This window comes from Oryctolagus cuniculus, chromosome 5 (assembly GCF_051225735.1).
Source record: "Oryctolagus cuniculus isolate XC-2025 breed Fujian yellow rabbit chromosome 5, ASM5122573v1, whole genome shotgun sequence".
In the NCBI taxonomy this organism is placed as follows: Eukaryota; Metazoa; Chordata; class Mammalia; order Lagomorpha; family Leporidae; genus Oryctolagus; species Oryctolagus cuniculus.
In genome coordinates, this window is record NC_142871.1 from 146,016,431 (window position 1) to 146,041,863 (window position 25,433).

Sequence of the window (25,433 nt, forward strand, 5' to 3'; positions counted from 1 at the left end):
TTCTAATGTCTTCCTGTGCTGACCTTTCACCCCAGGTTGCTTCCTATTGGCTTTGGTTCTGGCAGTACATGGTATGTAGTTTTTCTCTGTTGTGAGCTGAAACTTTCTTTTAATTTGTCTAATGGGGGAATATTGCTTTCCTTTTTGGTGTGTACTTTTTCTTTTAAGTCTCCTAACCTTTGCATCTGGAGAGAAAAGGGTAAATCCATCCCCTGGGTTGGTTTTCTCCATTTGGACCCTTCAAATGAACTCTGTCCTCCACCTTCACTCCCATTTTCTGGGAGGCTTTTCTATCTGGATCAGTTTCCCATTGGGGCTGACCATTGGGAGGCACTGGAAGATTGAAGAGCAGAAGGAGAGAGGTCTCATCCTGATTTGGTGGCATGGCTTTGGCAGCAGTTACAGCCTACATGTCCATGGCTGCTGTGGAAGATCCAGTTCTCACTAGGCACCCATGACATTATATGTTTCTTTCTATTGTCCACACAGGCTAGGTGTAGAAATGGCTTCTTACTGATTCCATTAATCTTGTCTATAACTCTGCAGGTGATCCCTTTCAAAGTTTCTTCTGGTGAGCCTTCAGACCTGTATAATTTTCCTACAAATTGCTGGGTGTTTGATCTAGTCATCCCCATAGTTAGGTGTTCTCTCTGATCAACTACATTCCTTCTATTCTTTGTAAGTCTGGCCCAAAACCCACCTTTGCTTCCAAGCCTTCCCAGGTAGTCTTGATATTTGCAGAAAATTTTGAAGGCATGAGTTTCTTTTGTTATGTTTGTGTAATTATGCATTTTCACATCTAATCTGGTCAACTCTGTAATTAGATTATGTGTATGTTTAAATATTATTTTTTAAATAAATTTTAAAAATTTATTTGACAGAGTTAGACAGTGAGAGAGAGAGAGAGAGAGACAGAGAAAAAGGTCTTCCTTCCATTGGTTCACCCTCCCCCCCAAAATGGCCGCTATGTCTGAAGCTGCAATGATCTGAAGCCAGGAGTCAGGTGACTCCTCCTAGACTCCCATGAAGGTGCAGGGGCCCAAGCGCTTGGGCCATCCTCCACTGCCTTCCCGGGCCACAGTAGAGAGCTGGACAGGAAGAAGAGCAACCAGGACTAGAACCCGGCGCCCATATGGGATGCCAGCACCACAGGTGGAGGATTAACCAAGTGAGCCACGGCGCCAGCCCCTAAAATATTATTTTATGTACTCTGCCCAATAGATTTATACAAAATTTGTATGAGCTGTATGCAGTAGGAGAAATTGACTGAAATATTAAGACAAATGCAGCCGGCTCCGCGGCTCAATAGGCTAATCCTTCGCCTGCGGTGCCGGCACACCAGGTTCTAGTCCTGGTCGGGTGCCAGATTCTGTTCCGGTTGCCCCTCTTCCAGGCCAGCTCTCTGCTGTGGCCAGGGAGTGCAGTGGAGGATGGCCCAAGTGCTTGGGCCCTGCACCCCATGGGAGACCAGGAGAAGCACCTGGCTCCTGGCTTCAGATCAGTGCGGCGTGCCGGCTGCAGCGCGCTGGCCGCAGCGGCCATTGGAGGGTGAACCAACGGCAAAAAGGAAGACCTTTCTCTCTGTCTCTCTCTCTCACTGTCCACTCTTCCTGTCAAAAAGAGAAAAAAAAGACAAATGCATACAATGTCAAATTTTCTTATAGTTGTGGAATACATTGCATTTAATGTTTGTTATCTGAAATACATTGAATTTCTGGTAAGCTATGGATATTCTCAAACCTAAAAAATAATTGAAGGAAGGGGGAAAAAAAATTTCTTTGTTCTTGATTCAAACTCAATGACTTTTTAAAATTTATTTTAGAATGAGTTACAGAGAGGAAGAGACAGAAAGAGGGAGAGAAAGAGATCAATCAATTTTCTGTCCATTGGCTCACTCTCCCTCTAGGTGGCTGCACAGGCCAGGTGTAAGCTAGGGGCTTCTTCTACCATGGGTACCAGAGGCCCAGGTACTTGGGCCATCATTTGCTGCTTTCCCAGGTCATTAGCAGGGAGGTGGACCAGAAGCAGAGCAGCTGAGACAGGAACCAGTGCCCATATGGGATGCAGGCATCACAGGTGGTGGCGTTACCCACTATGCCGCAACACCATCCCCAGATTTATTGATTCTTTTTTTTTGACAGGCAGAGTTAGACAGTGAGAGAGAGAGACAGAGAGAAAGGTCTTCCTTCCATTGGTTCACCCCCAAAATGGCCGCTATGGCCAGTGTGCTGCGCCAATCTGAAGCCAGGAGCCAGGTGCTTCCCCCCAGTCTCCCATGCTGGTGCAGGGCCCAAGGGCTTGGGCCATCCTCTACTGCCTTCCAGGGCCACAGCAGAGAGCTGGACTGGAAGAGGAGCAACTGGGACAGAACCAGCACTCCAACTGGGACTAGAACCCGGGGTGCCGGCGCTGCAAGAGGAGGTAATCCTAGTGAGCCACGGCGCTGGCCAATTTATTGATTCTTAAAGTATTACCTGAGTATAAGCATCATGGAGGCCTAGAATTCAGGAGAAAGGGAACTAAGAGATGATCTAACTGGAGTTGTACAGTACACAAGTGATTTGACAGTAGTCACACTGTTGATAGTAAAGTAGAAGTGAGAAGTCACAGTTAATCTCTTCTCTCTTAGCTCAAAGACCACATGGCATGGTAGAATTTACACAGACTTTAGTGTTGTATAGGCTTGGGTTGGATTCCATCTTTAGGCTCATTGCTTAGAAATTTTCTTGACTTCGTTGTCTCCACTTCCCTCACTGATACTGGGGGGGGGGAATCTACCTCTAAGGACCCTTAGGAGGAAAAATAGATCATAACTTAATGTCTCTAAAGAAACTGGCTGAGTGGCATGGATGACAATTCTTCCTACACAACTAGCCAGAGACATTTCTCAGCTGTCTGTGTTGAGGGCATTGTATTAGGTTAAGTTCTGTATGGAGTGGGTGCTGGTGTCAGACAAATGAATACAAGGATATGACGTCTGTAGTGTCCACAGACTGGCGCCTGCCAAATGCCTCCTTTTTCTATGACAATGTGAAGATCAATGGTGGCAGAGATTATGTAACAGAACTTCCTATGAATCTTGGAGAGTCAATCTTTATGTAGCTGTTGTACCTATTCCTGGTTTAGAATCATTATTGAGGCCTTGCTATAAATGAGAAGGTAGTTTGATGTTATAGGGAAGGCACCACTTTAAGTCAGAGCTTATATCTATATCTGACTTATATGCGAATCTGTTTTTCGGTCTCATCTCATACAGCTTGTAACCTTTGGAAAATTACTTCATATATATGAAGTTCAGTTTTATCACATCTTAAATTGGAATTATATTTGCTTTTTAGATCAAATGGTAAAGAACTAGGAAAGAAACGTTTGACTATGGCAGAAAGGCAAAGTTGCTACAACATAAGATGATCAAATCCTAAGCTACTGATAGAGATACTGTAGGCATATCATTAATTGCCAATATGACCCTGATGCAGTTTTGATTCATTTGAATTTAACATATATTCACTTAGCACTTGACCCGTTTAAGTCACTTAGCTGGAATAGGAAATTTTCCATTGTCCTGTTGGGTGATCTTTTGAGTTATTTAACTATCTTGAGTATTATGCAAACTTTTTAAATGAACTCTTGAAAAACAAACCATCAAATAAAAAATCATACTTAGATTGTGACTATGCAAGAATAGTCTACTTAAGGATATTCAGATGTTTCCTAATTTATTCATTTCTTTTCTTTTTTTAAAAAATATTTGTTATACAAGTTTAATATTTTTCATATATACAGATTTAGGAACATAGTGGTACTTCCCACCCTAACCTCCCTCCCACCCGTGCTCCAACCCTTCTTCCTCTGCCTCTCCCATTATCACTCTTAATTCTTACAAAGATCTGCTTTCAGTTTACTTAATGATTGTAAGGTTAAGAGGTAGAGAGTTCAACAAGCAGAATGAAAATAATCCTGTTCCTCAACAGAACAGACAATTGTAAACAGTCATCAAATCTCAATCTTAACTTGTCCATTTCACTCCAATACATTACATTTTTAAACTTTTATTTAATAATTATAAATTTCCAAAGTACAACTTTTGGATTATTGCAGCTCCCCCCCCCCCATAACCTTCCTCCCACCCACAACCATCCCATCTCCCACTCTATCTCCCATCCCATTCTTCATCAAGATTAATTTTCTTTATATACAGAAGATCTACTTAAATACATTACATTTTAATTACTCTATTAATTACCGCAGATCAGGGAAACATATGATATCTATCTTTTTGTGAATGACTTATTTCACTATGTATAACAGTTTACAGTTGCATCCATTTTGTTGCAAAAGATATGATTTCATTTTTAAAAAAGATTATTTATTTGAAAGGCAGAGTTACAGAGAGGCAGAGGCAGAGAGAGAGAGGTCTTCTATCTGCGGGTTCACTCTCTGGATGGCCACTACAACTAGAGCTGAGCTAGGAGCCAGGAGCTTCTTCTGGGTATGCCACATGGGTAAAGGGGTCCAAGGACCATCTTCTACTGCTTTCCCACGCCATAGTGGAGAGCTGGATTAGAAGTGGAGCAGCCGGGACTTAAACCAGTGCTCATATGGGATGCTGGCACTACAGGCGATGGCTTTACCCACTACGCCACAGTGCTGGCCCCATGATTTCATTTTTTTTTTACAGTTGAGTAGTACTCCATAGTGTGTGTGTGTGTGTGTGTGTGTGTGTGTATCACAATTTCTTTATCAAGTCTTCAGTTGATGGACATCTGGGTTGACTCCCATACTTAGCTATTGTGAAATGAGCTGTAATCAACATGGGGGTACAGATAACTCTTTCATATGCTTGTTTCTTTTGGTTTGTGTAAATTTCCAGGAGTGGGATGGCTGGATCATATGAAAGGCCACTATTCAGATTTCTGAGGTATCTCTATACTGTCTTTTACCATGGCTGCACCGGTTTACACTTCCACTAATAGTGTATTAGGGTACCTTTTCCCTTGCATTCTTGCCAGCATTTCTTTATTTCTGTATGAGAAGCCTTCTAACTGGGGTGAGGTGGAACCTCATTGTGGTTTTGATTTGCATTTCCCTGATGGCTAGTGATCCTGAGCATTTTTTCAAGTGTCTGTTGGCTGTTTGAATTTCCTCTCTTGAAAATGCCTGTTCAAAGGTCTTCAAAGAAGGAGGTACCTTTCTCTGAAGGGAGGAGAGAACCTCCACTTTGACTATGACCTTGTCTAAACAAGATAAGAGTCGGAGAACTCAGAGGGCTTCCATAGCCTTGGAAACTCATGACTGGAGCATAGAGAGATTACTGATGCCATAGACAGGATTGTCAATTGGTAAAGTCAACAACAGGAGTCACTGTGCACTTACTCCTCATGTAGGATCTCTGTCCTTAATGTGCTGTGCATTGAGATTTAATGCTATAACAAGTACTCAAACAGTATATTTCACTTTGTGTTTCTATGGGGGTGCAAACTGTTGAAATCTTTACTTAATGCATACTAAACTGATCTTCTGTAAAAAAAAAAAAAGAAATTATCAATTCCCAACTTGACTGTCACTGGGATTAAACATGACAATAGGTCTGATCTGATTTCATCATCATTTAAAAAAAATCATCTATTATTTTTCACTTTATGTTTCTGTGTGGGAGCAAACTGCTGAAATCCTTACTTAATGTATACTAAGCTGATCTTCTGTATATAAAGATAATCAAAAATGAATCTTGATGTGAATGGAAGGGGAGAGGGAGTGGGAAAGGGGAGGGTTGTGGGTGGGAGGGACGGTATGGGGGGGGAAGCCATTGTAATCCATAAGTCGTACTTTGGAAATTTACATTCATTAAATAAAAGTTAAAAAAAAAGAAAAAAGAAAATGCCTGTTCAAGTCCATTGCCCATAACTGGATTGTTTGTTTTGCTGTTGTTGAATTTCTTGAGCTTCTTATAGATTCTGGATATTAACCTTTTATCAGATGCATGGTTTGCAAATATTTTCTCCTTTTGCTGATTTTTTCTTTTGCAGTGCAGAAGCTTCTTAATTTGATATAATCTCATTTGTCAATTCTGGCTTTGATTGCCTGTGCTTCTGTTTTTTTTTTTCCTGAGAATTCTTTGCCTATGCCAACATCTTTAGGGTTTCCCAATGTTCTCTAATAATTTGCTGGTATTGGGTTACAGATTTAGATCTTTGATATATTTTGAGTACATTTTTTGTGTAAGGTGTAAGGTATGGGTCTTGCTTCATACTTCACTCAGAGATCCAGTTTTCCCAGCACCCCTTTGTTGGGTTGTTTGGTAGTATCCCATAAATCTCCAACACTGTTTTAAATTTTTCTAATTTTTTCTTTTTTTCCTGACTGACTGAAATTTTCAAAGATTGTCTTCTAGCTCAGATATTCTTTCTTCTGTCTCACCAAAATTTTTAAGGCTTTTCACTGCATTTTTTTGATCTATTGAATTATTCACTTCTAATATTTATTTTGATTTCTGTTTAAAATCTCAATTTCATGGTAAAATGTTTATTCATGTCATGTATGGATTTCTTTAGCTTTTTGTTTTGCTTCTGATTGCTTTTGAGTAATCCTATGATTAATATTTTGGATTCCATTTCTGGCATTTCATCATTCTCTTTATCGTCACATTCTAGTATTCAAGTGTTGTTGTATCTTTTCGAGGGCAGGGGTTGTGATGTCTTCCTTAGTGTTGTTTCTTAAATTTCTGGGTTTATTTTGAGGCACTTGTGATGATACTGGTTTGTGTTTATTTTTAGGTATTTGTGGAGATACCGGTTTTTTTTTTTTTCCTCTCTTGCTTTTATCTTTGATCTATGCCTCTGTGGCTTAATAGAATATCTGCACTTCCAGTGAATACCCAGAGGTATATTCTGGGTGTGTCAAGGGAGCTCTGGTCAGTGCTGCAGAGTGAGAGGAGTATCCACAGTAATACCCAAGGTGGGCATGGTAGATCTCTCATTAACAGAAGGGGTTTGGCCACCTCTATTTCTGTGATCACACTCTCACCTCCTTTTCTCCAAGCTGAGCAAAGACTAGGTGTTAGCCCCCAGTGTGTGCAACACTCCTCTGTGCCACTGTGTGAACTGCATAAATGCTCTGTGCTGTCTTCACTCCAAGCATGGATCCTACTGCAGTCATCTGCACTAGGCAACCAGAGAGCTCCAACGTTTGGAGAGACACACAGTGTTTGCCCAGAGACCTGGTTACACCCCATACCCTCTTGTGCATCTGCAGTCTCCACAGTCTCAGCACACAAGGCTCCCACAGTTGCTGGGTGCAGAAGGTCTGCTCTTCCCCACAAGACTGGTCCTCAGAGAGGCAGATGTTCCCTGAGCCAGCTGTCTGTGGGTACTCCACCTAGGTAGCTTGGGAGACTGGGGGTGCCTCACAGTCCTGTGTGGGTGCCCAGCCCCCTGTCAATTCTCCCAGTCAGCCTCAAAGTCAGTGGGGCCTGCATATTTTTCCCTCTTCTAGAATCTCTGGGTCACAAGTATACACAAGAACCATTGGCTGAATGTTGCCCTCTCCCCGCTGCTGCCTCCAGTACTGGCAAGAAGATCGTGTCCTGTTTTATCCAGTTGCTGTGTGCAGACACAAGGGCTTCTGCAGCTGCCATTCAAGCCCAAAATGTCACCTATCGTCTCTCAGCAGGGCATCAGGCGCTCTTGTGGGGAAGATGGTGTTAGATAAACTTGCCCCTTTTCCTACACCGTGGTCCTTGGGTACCTCTTAGCCCCCAGGGCTCCAGGCCAAGCTTATGCCATGCTCTCCCTCCAGCTATATCACCATGGGATGCTGCAGTCTGGTCTTGCTTCCACCTCTAAGCTTCTGCCTGCTCGGTCTGCTGGAGTTGTGTGTTGTGTCCATGTTCGTGCTGCATGTCTGCACCTTCCACACAAGTCCATGGTGTTCTTCTTCCTTCTGTAGGATTTCCACTGCAGTTTGCTGTCTAGTTATTCCCTGAGAGTGGACTTACTGCACTTTTTTACACTATTTACCTCTAGCCTAGTCCAGTATGTTGTTCCCTATTCTGCCATCTTAGAATCTGTTTTGTGCACTTACTTTCTTAAGCACAAAACAAACAGAACTTTATTCTTATTTAGAATTCTTTAGTTCCCATAAAAGTCATATAAATGTTTCCAACCTCAAGAAGTCATGATTAAAGAAACTTCTCTCAGACTTGATGATCTTGGGCAGGTAGAATGGGTTAACTCCACCTCCACCTCGTAATGACACAAGGCAAGCTATGGTAAAATGAGGGCAGTAGATAGATTCTAGGATGCTCCCTTTTGTTCTTTCCTTGTTGATGTTCACATGCTTGTATTTCTTTTTCTTATGTTTCTTTTTTTGTTTGTTTGTTATATAGTTATTTTTTTATTTAATAAATGTGAATTTACAAAGTGCAACTTTTGTATTGTTGTGGCTTCCCCCCCAACCTCCCTCCCTCCCGTGGCCTTCCCCTCTCCCACTCGCTCTCCCATCCCACCCTTCATTGAGTTTCATTTTCAATTACCTTCATATACAGAAGATCAACTTAGTATATACTAAGCAAGGATTTCAACAGGCTGCCCTCACACAACCGCACAAGGTATAGAATATTGTTCGACTAGTAGTGTCGTTTTTAAGTTTCATAGTAGAACACATTAAGGACAGAGATCCTACGTGGGGAGCATGTACCCAGTGACTCCCCTTGTTGATTTAACAATTGGCACTCTTATTTATGACGTCAACATGCTTGTATTTCTTCCCTCTCTTGAGTATTGGTGGAAGCTGTGACTTGCTTCAGACTAATAGAGTATGATAAGGTAATGGATGTCACTACAGTTATATTGTACAGGTGCACTTCAACTTATGGTGCATTTCTATCCTAAGAAACCAATTGTAAGTAAAAATAAACAAATCATTAATAAATAAAACTGTATTAAATACAGCTAACCTACCACACATCCCAGCTCAGCAACATAGGATACTGCAGAGTAAGGGTTGTTTTCCTTCATGAACATGGGGCTCTCTGGGAGTTGCATTCTCTGCTACTGCTCAGCATCACAAGAGAATATCGTACCACATAGCACTATCCCAGGAAAACATCAAAATTCAAAATCTGAAGTGTGATTTTTGTTAAATGCATATTGCTTTAGCAGTGCCCTGAAGTTGAAAAATTGTATGTAGAACCATAAGTGAGTCGGGGACCCAGCTTGGAGATGGAGGTAAGACCAGACTGCAGCAATGCATGGTCATATAGCTGGAAAGAGGGCATGGTGTGCATTCAACCTGGGGCCCTTGGGGGTAGGGGTACCCCAAGGCTCAGTATAAGACCAAGTCTTCCTTAATAGTCTTGATGTAGAGTCTTTCTCCCCTTAACTGGATTTGAAGAATTAGACATCCATTTGAGGAAGTCCATTTAGCAGGAAGTGGTACTAGTGGAGCAGCTTCTCCTTGCTGAGGGCAAGCATGATGAGTTCCTAGACAGTAAGAAGCCAGGGTCTTCAGCCCTATTGCAAAGGAATGAATTTTGCCAATAACCTGAGTGAGACTGAAAGTGGGTTCTTTCTAGTTGAGACTCCAGATGAAGCCTCAGCCTCAGATGACACATTTTTTAAAAAGGATTTATTTATTTATTTGAAAGCCAATGTTACAGGGTGGGAGGGAGGGAGAGAGAGAGAGAGAGGAAGAGAGAGAGGGAGAGAAAGAGTGAGGGAGATTGGGAGTGAGGGAAAGATAGAGGGAGAGAGAGGGAGAGAGTGAGGGAGATTGGGAGTGAAGGAAAGAGAAAGGGAGAGAGAGAGGGAGAAAGGGAGAGAGAGGGGATAGAGAGAGAGACCGAAGTTAGAAGCCAGGAGCTTCATCTGGGCTCCCACGTGGGTGGCAGGAAAGGCTTGGGCTATATTCTGCTGCTTTTCCCAGAATGAGCTGGTTCAGAAGAGGGGCAGCTAGGACATGTACTGGCATACATATGGGATGCCAGCACTGCAGGCAGTGACTTTACCCATTATGCCACAATGCTGCCCCCTCAGATGACACCTTGATTATAGTCTTGTAAGGCCCAGAGCAGTAGACCTGTTAAGCTGTGCCTAGACTTCTGATCTACAGAAACTGTGAGGTAATACATACTCACTAATTTCAAGCTTTCAATTTGTGATCATTTGTAAACCAGTAATAGCTAATAAAATAGTCTAATTTATATAGTTTGCTACATAGCTATCTATAATCAGAAAAGTATATTCAGAATCTGAATTTATTCAATCTTTTCAACTTAATTTCTTTCTAATATAAGAAATAAAGAAAAGATAATAGTATATTAGCAAGTATTATAAACCCCACCTAAAGTGCTTTGCTTTAAGATCTATTCTTGGGGTAGGAGTTTGGTCTAGTACTTAAGACACCACTTGGGATACCATAATCAAGGTCATAGTACCTGAATTTGGATTCCAACTCTACTTCTATTTTGGCCTCCCATTGGTGTGCGTCCTAGGAGGCAGCAGGTAACGGCTCAAATGCTTGAGGCCCTGCCACTAATGTGGAAGATCTGGATTATGTTTCTGGATCCCGGATTCGACTTGGTCCAGTCCTGGCATTTGTGGTGTTTGGGAAGTAAATGAGCTGATGGAAGGTCTCTCTATCTCTGTTGCTTTTTTTCTCTCTGGATCTTTTTGCCATTCAAATAAATAAAATAAATGAGTCAAAAAATTTAAAAACCTGTTCTAATTTTTAAGGGTATACGGCTATTGTGACCTTTGAGAAAAGCATGCGTTCTTCCCTATTTAAGTAGTATGATACACTGACATTTGAGTTTAGGAAGGAAAAGAGATATTAAGTGTTCATTGATGAATATTACATTGATTGTACATGACAACTTATTTTCACACAAATTGTGCATTCAACCATGTTGAGACTTAATATTTTTTCTTTATTTTGATGTTTTTTGTTTGGTAACAGCCAGACTTTCAAAAAGCAGCTGGTTTGGAGAAAGCCTGCACTCTGGATGCCTCATGAATTAAGCATTGCCCTCTCATAGCCTCGCAGAACTTCCACAGGCAGGAACCTGCTTCTCTTCTCAGTGATCCACAACAATCTCCCAGGCTGACCCCAGAGATAGGAAGTTGGGGCCAAATCACTGAAGCTTAATGAGCCAGTCATGCAGCAAGAAGGAGAGCTGACTCTTTTGAGGCTGAGACAATTTCTACTCCATAGCACAAAGTCACATAATAAGAACATACAAAACTTTGTTTTCTTTTTCTTCAAGAAAATGTATGGGATTTATCAGAAAAGAGAATATGCACTAAAATTCAGAGTTTTTTCTTTTCAAATGGTCTATCAATGAATATAACCATTTGTTAGTAGTCATAGTAGGTTTGATCAATAACTAATACTGGTGTGTTATTCAAATATTGTTAAAATTCTAATATTGTAGATTGCTCTTAGCATTGTCATGAGAAATCTTTGGGCACTAGGTAAAATCCAGTGAGTCTCAGCCTTAGCTGCATCTGTTGAGAGCTTTTAAACTCCCAATATCCTGGTTATCCTACGGAAGCACATAAGAATTACAGGACCACAGCTGAAGTCACAAAAATTTTTAAAATCTCCCTACGTTATTTCTAAGGCAATTCTACCATTGAGACCATTCTATATTAACACTTTCCCTGTGATCTCATATTTGATGTGAATGATACCTCAGGTAAAAATCAGGAAATTACCAAGGACACATAAACAAAGCAACTAAATCATAAGAACAAAACAACAGCAAAAACTGTAAGCATTTTCCCACCCTCTTCCCCACAGATTGCAATTTCTATACCAGACTCTTATTGAACACTTACTTTAATTTATTCTCTCTGCTAGAGGTGGTAGTAGGAAATAATAACCCAGGTACTGACCATGCAGAATTTTAAATCTGGCAACTGATGTTCATGAGCTAATAATTACAACTGCAGCCGTAGATATATATTATGTAATCTGTAGAGCTAAATGTGCACAGAGGTAATTCAGATAGGATTGGGCCATGAAAAGGCTTATTGAGTTAGCTGATACTTAGAGTTTGAAAAGAAAGGAGATTGTGAAGGAAAAGTGTAGAGGAGAACTACATACTGAGGGAATAGCATGCACAGAGATATGAGCATAGAACATGATCCCTATGGTAGGCAGAATAATGCCTCTCTCTTAACTATGTCCCTGTCCTAATTCCTGGAACTCATGAGTATGTTAGGTTAATGTGGCAAGAGAGAATTAAGTTTACTAGTTATTTGACCTTAACATAAGAAAGTTATCCTGGATTGTCCAGATGGGCCACATGCCTCTTTTAAGGTAGAAATGGAAATCAGAGAGAGGTCAAAATTAGAAAGATAAGAAAATGATACACTGGCTTTGAAAGTGGAGGAAGAAGCCAGTGAGTAAGGAAAGCAGGTGGCCTCTAGAAGCCAAAGAAAGCTGGTAACATATTCCCCTCTAGAGCCTTCAGTAAACTTCCAAGACTGCTGACACCTTGATAGTAGATTTCTGACCTCAAAAACATTTTTTTAAAAAGCCCCTAGGTTCCTGGTAATCTGTTATAGGAGCAATAGGAAACTAATATGGTTCCACTCAGGGAACAACAAATAAGGATATGTTTGGTACAAAATGTTAGTGAACCATTGAATGACTTTTGGCAAGGGAGGAAATGAAGCAGGATTATATTGTGGGGAAAGCTACACAGGTAGCACTGTTGATAATGGTTTGAAATAGGGTCAACTGCAGGAGAGAGCAGGATACAAGGCAAGGGAGATTAGAGAGGGGACTAATGTAGTAATTTGACCAAGACTAATTGTGAAAGGAACAGCAATAGCTTTTGATGAGAGTCTGTTTATGCGTAGCCCACTATGGTGTTTTATACCTTACATTCTAATGTCTAATTCTTCCAAAGTTTTCAAAGAAAATAGTAATGCATTTTATATATAAAGGAAATGAGGCTTAGAGAATTTAATAAAATTGTTCAAGATTTTACAGCTAATTAGTGATGGTCTAAATTTGGACCTTGGTTTCTTGGCCTCAAAACACATATTTTTTCCATCATATCTTCATGCGTGGCTCCTGGCTTCAGATTGGTGCAGCACGCCGGCTGTAGTGGGCCAGCCGTAGCAGCCATTTGGGGGGTAAACCGACAGAAGGAAGACCTTTTTGTGTGTCTGTCTGTCTCTCTCTCTCACAGTCTAACTGCCTGTCAAAAAAAATTGAAGCATGTTAAAGTATGTTTTCAAAATAATTGCTTCTGGTTTGGGTTATTTTGTGTTGCTAATATCTTATCCTTAATCAGTGATAGCATCAGTCCATTTGTAAATGATATCTAAAGAAAATCCAAAATCTTACGTTGTTTTATTTATTTGAAAAGGAGAGAGAGAGAGAGAGAGAGAGAGAGAGAGAGAGAGAATATGCTTATCTTACATCTGCTTATGAACTCTCCAAATGGCTGCAACAACCAGGTCCAGGTTGGGCTGAAACAAGGAGCCATGAATTCCATCCTGATCTCTTACTTGGGTGGCATTTGATGAAGACTTGAGCCATCTTTCTCTGCCTTTCTACATCCATTAGCAGGAAGCTGGAATGGCAGTGGAGCAGCTAGGACTCCAGCTGGACTTTGATATGGGATACCTGTGTTGAAAGAGGCAGCTTAGCCTGCAGCACCAGAACACTGGCCCCAGGTTGTGTTATTAATTCATAATAAATATTGCCTGAAGTAAGAGTACCTTTGATTATCTTAGACTAGAATTAAAAAAATACAAATAGGTTTTCTTTTTCTTTCTTTCTTTTTTTTTTTTTTTTGACAGGCAGAGTGGATAGTGAGAGAGAGAGACAGAGAAAAAGGTCTTCCTTTGCCGTTGGTTCACCCTCCAATGGCCGCTGCAGCCAGCGCACTGCAGCCGGCACGCCACGCTGATCTGAAGGCAGGAGCCAGGTGCTTCTCCTGGTCTCCCATGGGGTGCAGGGCCCAAGCACTTGGGCCATCCTCCACTGCCTTCCTGGGCCACAGCAGAGAGCTGGCCTGGAAGAGGGGCAACCGGGACAGAATCCGGTGCCCCGACTGGGACTAGAACCCGGTGTGCCAGCGCCGCAAGGCGGAAGATTAGCCTAGTGAGCCACGGCGCCGGCCCTAAATAGGTTTTCATTACATGACATTTGTTACACTGGGATATGAGGATCTGTTATTACTGTGGTATTTGAGTTGAATGTGGTATGGCTCACCAGACCACAAATATTTTCAACAGGGTCATATAGAGTTAAAAAGAAACATCTGAAAGTGGAGAAAACAATGGATAGGACTTTACTACTGTTTTCTCAAAATTTAACACACACCCATGTTAAGATGGACCAAGAGACATAAGATCCCCAGAATGATAGAAAGTGAGTGAAATCAATGAACAGACTTAGAAAGTGCAGAGCAAAACAGAACAATTCATATTGAAAAACATAGCTTCCATCAATAGGTCAGAGGTTTAGAGACAGTGAGTTAAAGAGAAATGACTGGCTACTGAGATGGAGAAATTCTGTTCACTGATTGCATGGATCAATACAAGTGAGGCTGATGTCAGACCTCCTCCTGTGTAATGTTATCACATGTCCATTCTAAATAGGGCTCCTTTCAGTTCCCAAATTGTTCTTCTTTCAAACCAAGTTTCATTGTCATGCATTGCTTCTGTTGTATTCTCAGGGTACATGCCTTTAAATGTTGGATACACTTTAGGAGCTTCTTAAATCTTGAGATTAACTGGACACTAGAATTGCTGACATTGAATGCATTTGACAAATTTCTGGAGGTCTCTTATTAAATGATTCTCAAATGTTGGCTCCAACACTAACTGTGAAATAATTGTTCTGAAAGAATATATACATTATAGTTTTGTAATTCCTGCCCCTGTAGAGTGTGGCTCAATGTGTCTGAGGATGCCCAGGCATCTGATTTTTATGAGGTGCCTCTGAGGACTGTAACACAGAATAAGCTTTTTCTGTAAAGGGTAAAGTAGTAAGTATTTCATTTGCCTTTATGCTGCAATCACTCTACTCTGCCATTGTTGCATGAAAGCAGCTATAGCCAATACAAGAAAGTGTGGTTGTGTTCCAGTAAGACATTACTTACCAAAACAGGCAGCATGTTGCTCAAAAAAGTAAGCATAGAATTATCATATGACCTAGAAATTCCACTCCTAGGTACTTACCTAAAAATAATAGAAAGCTGGGACTCAAATAGATATATATGTACATCAGTGTAAATAGAAGCATTATTTACAATAGCCGAAAGGTTATAAGCAACACATCTGTCTGATGGATGTATTTGCAAAATGTAAACATATGCTGCAGTATTTTTTCAGTCTTGAAAAAGAAAGAAATACATGATGCAACATACTTGAACCTTAAGGATATATGCTAAGTGAAATAATCCAGAGAGGAAAGGGTAAATGTATGAATATTGAAATATCCCTAAATACCAGGGATAAATACCACTTGGTTGGGGTGAATCATCTTTCTCATGTGTTGTTGGATTTGGTTGGCTAATATTTTGTTGAGGATTTTTGCATCTATATTCATCAGGGAAATTGGTCTATAATTCTCTTTCTCTGCTGTATCTTTTTCTAGTTTATGAATTAAGGTGATGCTGGATTGATTGAAAGATTTTGGGAGGATACCCTTCCTTCCACTTGTTTTGAATAGCTTGAGAAGAGTTGGAATTAGTTCTTCTTTAAATGCTTGGTAGAATTCAGCAGTGAAACTCTATGGTAATGGGCTTTTTTTTTTGTTGTTGTTGTGAGGGCCTTTATTACTTATTCAGTCTCTCTTTTGTTTATTGAACTGTTTAAGCTTTGTATGTCTTTATAGCTCAATTTTTTAAAGATTCATTTATTTATTTGAAAGTCAGAGTTACACAGAGAGAGGAGAGGCAGAGAGAGAGATAAAGAAAGAAAGAGAGAGAGAGGGAGAGGGGTCTTTTGTCTGCTGGTTCATTCTCCAATTGGCCGCAACAGCTGGAGCTGCACCCATCCGAAGCTAGGAGCCAGGAACTTTTTCTGGGTCTCCCACATGGGAGCAGGAGCCCCAGGACTTGGGCCATCTTTTTTACTGCTTTCCCAGGCCATAGTAGAGAGCTGGATTGGAAGTGGAACTGTTGGGTCTCGAACTGGCGCCCCTATGGGATGCCCCATCTCAGACCAGAGTGTGAACCCAGCACTACAGCGCCGGCCCCATAGCTCAATTCTGGTATGTTGTATGTATCCAGGAATTTATCCATATCTGCTGAGGCAACCAATTTGTTGGCATACAGCTCTTTGTAGTACTTTCTGATGATTATTTTTATTTCTGTGGTATGTATATTTCCTTTTTCATCTCTGATTTTATTGATTTGGGTCTTCTCCCTCTCCTTTTTGGTTAGTTGGACCATTGGTTTATCAATTTTGTTTATTTTTTTTTTCAAAAAATCACGATGGTTCAGCATATGCAAATCAATAAGTGTGATACATTACATTAACAAATTGAAGAACATAAGCCATATGAATATCTCAATAGATGCAGAAAGCATTTGATATAATACAAAATCCTTTCATGATGAAAAGCTTAAGCAAATTGGGTATAGAAAGAACATTGCTCAACATAACCAAGGCAATTTATGACAAACACACAACCAGTATCTATGGAATGTGGAAAAGTTGGAAGCATTTGCACAAAGATTCTGGAACCAGACAAGGATGCTCACTCTCACCACTACTATTCAATATAGTCTTAGAAGTTTTAGCCAGATCCATTATACAAGAAAAAGAAATCAAGAGGATATGAACTGGGGAAGAGGAAGTCAGATTATCCCTATTTGCAGATGACCAGATTCTATTTAAAAGGGGACCAGAAGACTTCACTAAGAGACTATTTGAACTCATAGAAGAGCTTGGTAAAGTGGCAGGATATAAAATTAACACACGAAAGTCAAAACTTTGAATACTCAGACAATGCCACCACTGAAAAAGGAATTGTAAGATCATTCACATTCATAATCACAATAGCTACAAAAAAATCAAGCACTTTGGGATAAATTTAACCAAGGATGCCAAAGATCTCTAAGATGAAATTACAAAATATTAAAGAAAGAAAAAAAGACACAAAACATGGAAAAATCTTCCATATTCATGGATCAGGAGAATCAATATCATCAAAATTTCCATACTACTGAAAACTATATACAGATTCCAATCAAAATACCAATGACATTCTTTTCAAATCTAGAAAAAATGATGATTAAATTCATATGGATACACAAAGTAGCTAAAACAATCTTATACAACAAAAACAAAGCTGGAGGCATCACAATACCCCATTTCAAGACATACGACAGGGCAATTATAATCGATACAGCTTGGTACTGGCACAAAAACAGAAGGGTAGACCAATGGAACAGATAGAAACACTGGAAAACAATCCATGCATCCACAGCCACCTTATCCTTAACAAAGGAGCTAAAATCAACCCCTGGAAAAAGGAAAGTCTCTTAAACAAATGGTGCTGGGACAACTGGATCTCCACATGGAAGAAGTATGAAGAAAGTATGGAGGGGTATGTAGAAAGACCCCCTACCTTACACCTTACACCTTACACAAAAATGCACTCAAATGGATCAAATATCTAAATCTATGACTCGATACCATCAAATTATTAGAGAACACTGGGGAAACCCTACAAGGCATTGGCATAGGCAAAGACTTCTTGGAGAAACTTCAGAAGCATGGGCACTCAAAGCCAAAATTGAATTACGTGTTTACATCAAACTGAGAAGCTTCTGCACTGCAAAAGAAACACTCAGCAAAGTGAACAGGCAACCATCAGAATGGGAGAAAATATTTTCAAACTATGCAACTGGTAAAGGATTAATGTCCAGAATCTACAAAGAGCCCAAGAAACTCAGCAACAGGAAAACAAACAATCCAGTTAAGAAAGAGGCAAAGGATTTAAGTAGGCATTTTTCAAAAGATGAAATTCAAATGGCCAACAGATGCTGAAAAATTTCCCAGGATCACTAGCCATCAGGTAAATGCAATTCAAAACCACAATTGTGCTTGACTTCACCTCAGTTAGAATGTCTTTCATACAGAAATCAACAAACAATAAATGCTGGTGAGGATGTAGATTGGTGGGATTGTAAACTGGTATAACCACTGTGGAAGACATTATGGAGGTGCCTCAGAAATCTGAATATAGACCTACCATATGACACAGCCATTCCACTCATTGGAATTTACCCAAAAGAAATAAAATCAGTATATGAAAGCATTATTTGTGCCCCGTGTTTATTGCAGCTCAATTCACAATAGCAGAGATATGGAATCAACCCAGATGTCCACCAACTGAAGATTGGATAAATAAATTATGGTATATGTACACCATGGAGTACTGCATAGCAGTATGAAAAATGAAGTCCTGTCATTTGAAACAAAATGGATGCAACTGGAAACCATTATATTCACTGAAATAAGACAGTCCCAAAAAGAAAAATACAATGTGTTCTCCTGATCTGTGGTAACTAATAGAGTACCTAAAAGGTAATCTATAGAACTGAAATTGACACTTTGATATGCGATAAAATTGAAAAGCCCTTAACTGTTGAGGAACAGTTTTTTTCCCTTATTATTTGTTGAACTTTTAGTGTAGGGTTAATCTTATGAGTATAAAGTTAATTGAAAATAGATATTTGTAAAAAATAATAATGGAAATAGGAGAGGGAGGGGAAAGAAGGCTGGGAGTGGGAATGAGGGGTTGGGCAGGGTGGGAAGAATCACTATGTTCCTAAATTTGTATATATGAAATCCTTGAAGTTTGCATACCTTAAATAAAAGTTTTCTAAGTTAAAAAAGGGGTAAATATGCATGATTTTACTTATTCCATTAGGTATCTAAAACATTAAAATTCATGAACATATAGTAGAAAGATTGTTACCAGGCACTGGTGATAAAGGAAGAATGGGGATTTATGGTCCAGTGCATACAGAGTTTCAATTTGGGAAGACAAAAGTTCTAGAGATAAATGTTGCAATTGTTGCAGATTGATGTGCAAAAATGTGGCTATGTTCCATTACATGAATTGTACACTGGAATAAGATTAAATGATGAAATTTTTGTCATGTATATTTTACCTTGATACAAAAATAAATTATTGAAGCACAATTAAGGAATAAAATTTTTGAAAAAAAAATGGGGGTCGATGCTGTGGCGTAGAAGGCTCAGCCTCTACCTGCAGTGCGAGCTTCCCATATGGGTGCTGTTTCGAGTCCTGGCTGCTCCACTTCCAGTCCAGCTCCCTGATAATGTGCCTTGGGAAAGCAGCAGAGGTTGGCCCGTGTACTTGGGCCCCTGCATCTATATGGGAGACCCGGACAAAGCCTCTGGCACCTGGCTTTGATATGGCCCAGCCCCGGCCATTGCAGCCATTTAGGTAGTGAAACAGTGGATGGAAGATCTCTCTCTTTCCTTCTTTCTCTGTATCTCTGCCTTTCAGATAAAAAAATAGTCTTTAAAACAATTTAAAAAGGATGTAAGGAGGATTTTACCCAATATTTTAGTTTGCCAATCCCAATCAAATGTGCAGCTTGGGAATGGAATCACTAGCAATAGTTCATTGCCCTTTGGAATTATAGTAACATCCAAACCAAACTTTCCTTTTCTTTCAATGGAAATAATTTTCAGAATGAAAATCCCTGATGTTTAACAACATGCAATATTTGCTAATTTCTATAGAAAATGAGGTCCTCTTAGTGTCATGTTCAGATTAAATGACATTTTGTTTTATTATCTACTCTAGTCTTCAAAATCTGCCTTCAAACTGTTGAAATCTTTACTTAATGTATGCTAAACTGATCTTCTGTATATAAAGAGAATCGAAAATGAATCCTCATGTGAATGGAAGGGGAGAGGAAGTGGGAAAGGGGAGGGATGCGGGTGGGAGAGACGATATGGGGGGGAAGCCATTGTAATCCATAAGCCGTACTTTGGAAATTTATATTCATTAAATAAAAGTTAAAAAAAAATCTGCCTTCATGTAGATCCAAGACAGTTTCAAAAAAATTCATGAAAAAGTAAAATTAAAAAAATAAGTTTACTTTGGTGCAAATTATTTTGAAACCCATGCATCATTTCTATATAATATGCATTTTCCATGTACCTTTTGACGATTATTGTACTTGATAGGATTTTCCATAAGGAGACATTCTGAATGCACTGTTTGCCTTCAAATATTCCCTCCCAGCTCCATTTCTCCCTGTCTTCCTTTGGTTGTTGTGTGGATTGAATTGAATCTTTTTTGTATGAAAAATGAATGGGAACAGAGATACTGGAAGGATTCTTTGAAAACTGCTTATTGCCAGATGGGCAGCATGGTACTCATCCTCTCTGATTTATGGATCCATGGGAACTTGTTGATAAGCATTCTTCCTCCAAATACATTGATTAACTTATCTTTTATCAATGCTTAAACATAAAACTAGCAGAGTGCCTCTTAGTTACAAAGTTGGAATTAGTTCAAATTAATGAGACCTTATTATTTGTAAGGGAATGATCTATTATTTTATATATAAACTAGAGGAGAAGGCAATCATATGTGGTTTATTTATAGAAGTTTCTTCAATCCAGTATAACTTTGTAGTTTTAAGATTGAATAAGTGTGAGGGGATATAAAACTTATTCCTTACTCAGAACAATATGTTTGTCCCATCAATTTTATGACAAAACATTTGGAAAACTCCCAAAATAGCATGCTCAATTTGGTAACAGTTCACTTATGACATAGATTAACACTTCAAGAAACACACCTTTTAGGTTCACAGCAAAACCTCACAGTTTTTAGAAGCTCTAAAACCATAAATTCTATTAAAAATGTATACTACTCAATTGATACATTCTTTTTTAATTTTAACAAATATAAATTTCCAAAGTACAGCTTATGGATTACAGTGGTCCCCCCCGATAACTTCCCTTCCACCTGCAACCCTCCCATCTCCTGCTCCCTCTCCCATTCCATTCACATCAATATTCATTTTCAATTATCTTTATATACAGAAGGTCAATTTAGTATATATTAAGTAAAGATTTCAACAGTTTGCACCCACACAGAAACACAAAGTATGAAGTACTATTTGAGTACTAGTTATAGCATTAATTCACACTGTACAACACATTAAGGACAGAGATCCTACATGGGGAGTAAGTGCACAGTGATTTCTGTTGTTGACAAAACAAATAGACACTCTTGTTTATGGCATCAGTAATCACTCTTGTCATGAGTTCCCAAGGCTATGGAAGCCTTTTGAGTTCACCGACTCCAATCTTATTTAGACAAGGCCATAGTCAAAGTGGAAGTTCTCTCTTCCATTCAGAGAAAGGTACCTCCTTCTTTGATGGCCTCGTTCTTTCTACTGGGATCTCACTTGCAGAGATCTAATATTTAGGAATTTTTTTTCCAGAGTGTCTTGGCTTTCCATGCCTAAAATACTCTCATGGGCTCTTCAACCAGATCCAAATGCCTTAAGGGCTGATTCTGAGGCCAGAGTGCTGTTTAGGACATCCGCCATTCTATGAGTCTGCTATGTATCCTGCTTCCCATGTTGGATCATTCTCTCCTTTTTAATACTATCAGTTAGTATTAGCAGACACTAGTCTTGTTTATGTGATTCTTTGACTCTTATTACTATCATTGTGATCAATTGTGAACTGAAACTGATCACTCTGACTAGTGAGATGGCATTGGTACATTCCACCTGATGGGATTGAATTGGAATCCCTTGGCACATTTCTAACTCTACCATTTGGGGCAAGTCAGATTGAGTATGTCCCAAACTGTACATGTCCTCCCTCTCTTATTCCCAGTCTTATATTTAACAGGGATCACTTTTCAATTAAATTTAAACACCTAAGAATAATTGTGCATTAATTAAAGAGTTCAACCAATAGTATTAACTAGAACAAAAAAAATACTAAAGGAATAAAGTATTAATTTGTTCCTCAACAGTCAGGACAAGGGCTGATCAAGTCACTGTTTCTCACAGTGTCCATTTCACTTCACCAGGTTTCCTTTTTGATGCTCGGTTAGTTGTAACCAATCAGGGAGAACATATGATATTTGTCTCTTTGGAACTGGCTTATGTCACAGCGCATGATGTTTCAGATGCCTCCATTTGTTGCAAATGACCGGATTTCATTGTTTTTTTACTGCTTTATAGTATTCTATAGAGTATATGTACCATAATTTCTTTATCCAGTCTACTGTTGATGGGCATTTAGGTTGATTCCAGATCTTAGCTATTGTGAATTGAGCTTCAATAAACATTAAGGTGCAGACCACTTTTTTGTTTGCCAATTTAATTTCTTTTGGGTAAATTCCAAGGAGTGGGATGGCTGGATTGTATGGTAGGGTTATATTCAGGTTTCTGAGGAATCTCCAGACTGACTTCCATAGTGGCTTTACCAGTTTTCATTCCCACCAACAGTGGGTTAATGTCTCTTTTTCCCCACATCCTCGCCAGCATCTGTTGTTGGTAGATTTCTGTATGTGAGCCATTTTAACCGGGGTGAGGTGAAACCTCATTGTGGTTTTGATTTGCATTTCCCTGATTGCTAGTGACCTTGAACATTTTTTCATGTGCCTGTTGGCCATTTGGATTTCCTCTTTTGAAAAATGTCTATTGAGATCCATCCCTTAAGTGGGTTGTTTGTTTTGTTGTTGTGGAGTTTCTTGATCACTTTGTAGATTCTGGTTATTAACACTTTATCTGTTGCATAGTTTGCAAATATTTTTTCCCATTCTGTCCGTTGTCTCTTCACTCTCCTGACTGTTTCTTTTTCAGTACAGAAGCTTCTCAATTTGATGGAATCCCAGTTGTTAATTTTGGCTTTGATTGCCTGTGCCTCTGGGGTCTTTTTCAAGAAGTCTTTGCCAGTACCAATATCTTGCAGGGTTTCTCCAATGTTCTCTAGTAACTTGATGGTGTCAGGTTGTAGATTTAGGTCTTTAATCCATGTTGAGTGGATTTTTGTGTAAGGTGTAAGGTAGGGGTCTTGCTTCATGATTCTGCACGTGGAAATCCAATTTTCCCAGCACCATTTATTGAATAGACTGTCCTTGCTCCAGGAATTAGTTTTAGATCCTTGATCAAATATAAGTTGGCTGTAGATGATTGGATTGATTTCTGGTGTTTCAATTCTGTTCCATTGGTCTATCCATCTGTTTCTGTACCAGTACCATGCTGTTTTGATTACAACTGCCCTGTAGTATGTCCTGAAATCTGGTATTGTGATGCCTTCAGCTTTGTTTTTGTTGTACAAGATTGTTTTAGCTTTTCAAGGTCTCCTGTTTCTCCATATGAATTTCAGCATCATTTTTCCAGATCTGAGAAGAAGGTCTTGGGTATCTTGATTGGTATTGCATTGAATCTATAAATTGCTTTTGGGAGAATGGACATGTTGATGATATTGATTCTTCCAATCCATGAGCATGGAAGATTTTTCCATTTCTTGGTATCCTCTTCTGTTTCTTTCTTTAAGAATTTGTAATTCTCATCGTAGAGATCTTTGACGTCTTTGGTTAAGTTTATTCCAAGGTATTTGTTTGTTTTTGTAGTTATTGTGAATGGGATTGATCTTAGAAGTTCTTCCTCAGCCGTGGCATTGCCTGTGTATACAAAGGCTGTTGATTTTTGTGCATTGATTTTATATCCTGCTACTTTTCCAAACTCTTCTATGAGTTCCAGTAGCCTCTTGGTAGAGTTCTTTGGATCCCCTAAGTAAAGAATCATATCATCTGCAAAGAGGGATACTTTGAGTTCTTCTTTCCCAATTTGTATCCCTTTATTTATTTATTTTTTTTTGCCTAATGGCTCTGGCTAGAACTTCCAGAACTATATTGAATAGCAGTGGTGAGAGTGGGCATCCTTGTCTGGTACCAGATCTCAGTGGAAATGCTTCCAACTTTTCCCCATTCAATAGGATGCTGGCCGTGGGTTTTTCATAAATTGCTTTGGTTGTATTGAGGAATGTTCCTTCTATATTCAGTTTGCTTAAAGTTTTCATCATGAAAGGGTGTTGTATTTTATTGAATGCTTTCTCTGCATCTATTGAGATAATCATATGGTTTTTCTTCTGGAGTTTGTTAATATGTTGTATCACATAGATTGATTTGCAAACATTTAACCATCATTGCATACCAGGGATAAATCCCACTTGGTTTTTGGGCGGATGATCTTTCTGATGTGTTGTTGCCTTCTATTTGCCAGAATTTTATTAAGGATTTTTGCATCTATGTTCCTCAGGGATATTGGTCTGTAATTTTCTTTCAATGCTGCATGTTTTTCAGGCTTAGGGATTAAGGTGATGCTGGCTTCATAAAAAGAATTTGGGAGGATTCTGTCTTTTTCGATTGTTCTGAATCATTTGAGAAGAATTGGAGTTGGTTCTTTTTTAAGTGTCTGGCAGAATTCAGCAGTGAATCTTGATTGATACACATGGGTACAGTTGCCTAAGGACTTCGGCCATCTTCTACTGATTTCCCAGGCCATAGCAGAGAGCTAAATGGAAAGAAGAGCAGCTGGGACTAAAATTGGTGCCCATATGAGATGTCGGTGCTTCAGGCCAGGGCTTTAACCCACTGCACCATAGCAGCATCCCCAGGAGTTCCTTTCTTCCGATTGGTCACAAAATATGTAACAGGTTATCGTGGGCTATAGTCTCCCAACCGTGCTGTGTAACACTAGGAACTTACTGCTTTCATCTGACACTAATGGGAAACCTGATATGCAAACTTCCTTTACCCTCTGCCCTTTCTACCCTCCAGTTATCACAATGCTGTGTGCAGACAGAGTGTAGGTTGACCATACATTCTAGCTCCGTTAAACTTGGACTGACATATGGGTTCCTGGGAACATTGGTTAATTGTGCATTCTCTCGTTGCTTCATTTTTCTCAAGTGTGAATGGATGCTAATTTTATTATTTAGTCTGTAGTAGTACCTTAAAAATTAAATGAAATAATGTCAAATTCCTTGCTCAGCATGTGGCAGAATAGGAACTCAACAAAAACTACTCTGTTTTGGTGATGATTAATATGAGTTGTGCTTGGATAACTTCATGTTTCAGAGTTACTCTGCCATTTGTTTCTGCATGAATAAATGATTATTAATCCTAGTTTGTCATTTTTTTCTAAACAACAATTGTTTACTTGAATAAGGGCCATGGAAAATGAGAAAAAAATTAAATTCAATAACCCTGAAGGGAAAGAAACTGAAACAAGTGTCTGTTGAATAATATAACCCATTGTTGACTTTTTTTTGTAACAGTGATAGAGCATATATGGCAATAGGTAAACTTTGTTTCAACTAATAATAACTTGCAGCATTTTAGAGAATAGATTCCTTTCTTAAATACTTCTGATT

The 25,433-nt window shown here is 39.4% G+C and overlaps 1 long non-coding RNA gene across 1 annotated transcript in view; it reads left to right on the top strand.

Moving 5' to 3' along the window:
* Positions 1–25,433, top strand: part of LOC108178872 (uncharacterized) — a 95,531-nt gene that overhangs the window by 69,690 nt on the left and 408 nt on the right. The window lies entirely within an intron of this gene.